The sequence below is a fragment of the Zea mays genome, chromosome 1 (assembly GCF_902167145.1).
Source record: "Zea mays cultivar B73 chromosome 1, Zm-B73-REFERENCE-NAM-5.0, whole genome shotgun sequence".
Lineage (NCBI taxonomy): Eukaryota > Viridiplantae > Streptophyta > Magnoliopsida > Poales > Poaceae > Zea > Zea mays.
Genome location: NC_050096.1, coordinates 18,254,728 through 18,258,844, shown reverse-complemented (window position 1 = coordinate 18,258,844; position 4,117 = coordinate 18,254,728). Strand labels below are relative to the sequence as shown.

The following is a 4,117-nucleotide window of genomic DNA, read 5'->3' as shown; positions in this document are numbered from 1 at the left end:
GAGAATTTGGGGATTGGAAGGCTAAACTAGGGCTAAACTAGAACTACTCCTAGGATAAAATGCGAATAAAAGTTGTATTGATTCGATTGTTGATGATTACAAATCGGCCGTAGACCTCTCTATTTATAGAGGAGGGGGGCTGGACCCTTTACACAACTGATTCCGAGCTAATCCCGCGAATATAGCTAACAACAGTAGCACAAAACTCGGAACCCTAATCTGTTCTGCGCACGCGCGGACCGTCCGGCCCACAGGCGCGGACCGTCCGGACCGCGGACCGTCCGGCCTCAGGGCCGGACAGTCCGCCCCTCAATTCTGGTTCGAACACCAGGTTTGAGGTATTTTGCTGAAAAATAGCGTTGATTGTCCAATCACATTACCTCATGCTTGCAGGTCCTTTATTTCATATCTGCAACCTTTTCTATCGTTGCGCCTTGCCTTGGGATGCTTTTTTCGAGTAAAGGTTGTCAGGGTGGATCCATGGCCAGATTTACATACCTGAGATAAATTGGATTCTGATGGTCCTCTGTTTATCTGTGACACTTGGCTTTGATCATTTCAGTACTGCATGAACTAGGCGAATCCTATCAGGTTAGCCGGTCCTTTTGCTTAGACAAATTTCAATACAGGAGGCTCATATAGAGTGGTAATAGGCTCTAAATTTTCACTATAAAATTTAAGAATCGGATAGGATTAAGATGAAACTCTATTTCTATTCATTTTTCAACTAAAATTAATTAAGAGCTCAAACAAATTACGAAAAAACATTTGGATCGTGGTCCATTACCACCCTAGGCTCATCTAATTTGACATCTTATCTTGGTGATGCAAATCCACCATACACTTATCTTTCTACTGTCTATGAGGAGATTAGCTCTTTTTCCGAAGGTGCTGCATTTTTAAATGGACACATATGCCTACTATATTTTAATTATCATCTCAGTTATGATGGTAAACGACATTTTTGTGAATGTGCAATTGCAGAGGATATCCGCTTCTAGCCATAGAAGGACTGCGGATCAAAGGTGAAGCCTTTCTTGGAATAGAACTTCAAGCAAGTGGGTACTCCATTCATGGAACCACAAGCTGTAATTTTGTGGTGCGTTCTCCATGGTTCAGACATTCCACTAAATTCTTTTTTTGGTCATGAATCTTTTCATTATAATTTGTGTTTTATCTTTGCGCTCACAATGGGTAGATGAAACCATATTGCAGGAACTTCGCCTGTATACATGACCAGAGATCATTTTACATGACCAGAGAATATCAATCTGATCTCATAGACTTCGGGGTTTGTGCTACCGTAGAACCAGGTTAATCTAACAATGCAACAAATCATAACACACTTAACAAAGAACTTCAATGTTGCAAAACGAGATGCTGCAAGAAAGGCATCTCGTCCTGTCTACAAAAATGTTGCTTGAAGAAACAATGTTTTCTTCGTCATCGTATTCACCCTCTCCTAATTTATTATTCGTTGTAAATGATTTTAGCATATCTTCTTTATCCCTGTGCTACAATTGTTTCGTTTGACAGATACTTTGATGTGAAGTTTTTAAGTTTAACGAATTTATTTCACTTTCAGTTTTAAATTTGTACCTATCATCTTTTTCATACATTCAGGTGCCTGTAGTTGATGGATGCTCTTATCCACTATTAAGTTTGCTCATCGAGATGCTCCAGTTCTGATCATGGCTGGTTTTGCTATGTTGCTACTTTCAGGATATTGTGATGGAGCAAACAGTTTTGCAAATGGGTCTGGTTTGGCAAATTCTATTGTTGGCTCAACGTCAACCTTTTCTGTTTTCTTAGAGGATCACTGCATCATCCTTCTCCAGTTGAAACTGCAAAGCTGCGAGGGAGGATTTTGAGTAAAATGCCACATCGTACATAGACCCGATCATATCACCTGCAAGCCAACCAAATGGTAATGATGTATGTTAATTTAGCGGTTCAGACTTCTATTAATCCTAAAATTCTTTTTTTTAGAGAATCCTAAAACTATAATCTATGTGGTTGGACATCGAGGTTCTATCAAGGCTGATGCACAGATCGTCTCTTCACGCAACGCTCCTCTATAGGTATATTTAGAGTTCTCTTTGCACAAAGACATTTCTATGTCCCAACCGTGGTGTTATCAGTTGCTACATCCTTGTTCTATCATTTCCCTGCAATACAATTTAGCTTCTTTATTCATGTTACACAATTGAACCCTTAATCTTTGATGCCTTTTCTTACAGAGAAGAGGCAATCTGAGGACAATCGGATCAGAGAGAAGTACTCCTACCCTCCTGTATGCACAATTTCTTTCTCCATTGTTTTGATCCAGTTTATGACAGTTTATATATTACGAGTTTTGCGTCGTGCCGAGGTCCCTCGGCACGTAGGGAGTGTTCCCTAAAAAAAAGTGCAATTGTCAGGATTCGAACCGTGGTCTCTAGAAAAATAGTACCCACCCCTAACGACTGTGCCTCATGTTAGTTTATGTTGTATAAAAATGTGTATATCATATATAAAAAGAGTAGCGATACATGAGCAACTGATTATTATTATTATTATTATTTAGGTAGTTTTGAGCCGCAAAAGGTAAACTAAATTCCTAGTGTAATACGATCGGCCTCAGCGGCTGTCCCTGGCCAAGCCCCCTCACCAAGATGATGTCTGACGTTACCTGGTAATTGGCGACGCAACTCGACGATCTCTCTTCCCAGGTATTGGATGGGTACTGGCGATGGAAACGCAACTCGCAAGCGCCGAGCGGCAGCCACAGCCCCGCAGGCCGCAATGGCATCCCTGCCTTGACTTTCCATGTCTTTCTCCATTGTTTAATTTAGTTTCCAATGTAATGTAACTGGGGATGTAGTTCAGATGGTAGAACGCTCGCTTAGCATGCGAGAGGTACGGGGATCGATACCCCGCATCTCCATTTTTTTGTTTTTTTTGTTTGGGCTTCGTGGACCATTGTACATATGGGCGTTCGTTACCAGAACCCGGCCCAAGAGCTTTTGTTATCGTTCTCCCTAAAACGGCCCACAGAGGCAGCCCCACCTAGTCCGGCACAGGCACAGCGCATGGGCGCGTGGGGCCGGTAGCGGGACGCGTCGCGCGAGTGCGGGTGGGCCACTCGTCCCAGGCAGACCATGGTCAATCGGCCATAAATCTACTTGTGCCAACGGCCAACAAACACCCAACAATATTATGCACCAATTTATCATAAAAAGTACTTTTATAAAAGTATAAATGTATTAAGAGTTTATTTGTATTTTAACAAAAAAACATTGGTCAAAGTTATATTTTGGAGACCGTGTCGTTGTCCTAAACGACAACTAATAGAAAACCGGAGGGAGTAGGCCTGTTTGGTGTGGGGCCGAAACCGCCGCGCCTAACCCGCGACGCTCCATTTGGTCGACAGAACTGCGGCACAAAATCTGTGTCGCGTGTGGGCATTTGCGACGGCCAACCAAACATGATCTATATCTACCGCTGCTGTCGTTGCCCATTGCTATTTAAAACTATTGATTAACGCGTTCGGGTATATGATTTTGTACCAAAAGAAAAAAAAAAGCTAGCAGTAAATATGAAATATTTGCAATGAGTAGTTAGTACCGTCTGGAGTCTTGCATTGTACTTAGTCATCAATTCTTCGTCACAGATGCACCTCAAGTTGAGTTGCGGACCTAGCATCGAATTAGGGATGTTCCTAAAATATCCGACTTATATGACAAATCTAATATATGTTAATATATACATTTAATTTAAAGCTAATTTTTTGCATTGTTATTAAGAATATTATGAAGTATTTAAATAAAATTTTGTATAATTTGTTATGTGCATTATTTTCTCGCTACAACAAAAAGATGAAAAAATATTCGAATCCATATTCGGATAGTGAAAATCGCCTAGAGGGGGTGAATAGGGCGAATCTGAAATTTATAAACTTAAGCACAACTACAAGCCGGGTTAGCGTTAGAAATATAAACGAGTCCGAGAGAGAGGGTGAAAAACAAATCGCAAGCAAATAAGGCGTGAGACACAAGGATTTGTTTTACCGAGGTTTAGTTCTTGCAAACCTACTCCCCGTTGAGGTGGTCACAAAGACCGGGTCTCTTTCAACCCT

The 4,117-nt window shown here is 41.3% G+C and overlaps 1 non-coding gene across 1 annotated transcript; it reads left to right on the top strand.

Moving 5' to 3' along the window:
- The first annotated feature begins 2,853 nt into the window (after window positions 1–2,853).
- TRNAA-AGC (transfer RNA alanine (anticodon AGC)) lies at window positions 2,854–2,926 on the top strand. The gene has a single exon. It is a non-coding gene; the product is annotated as a tRNA-Ala (tRNA).
- The last annotated feature ends 1,191 nt before the right edge of the window (window positions 2,927–4,117 follow it).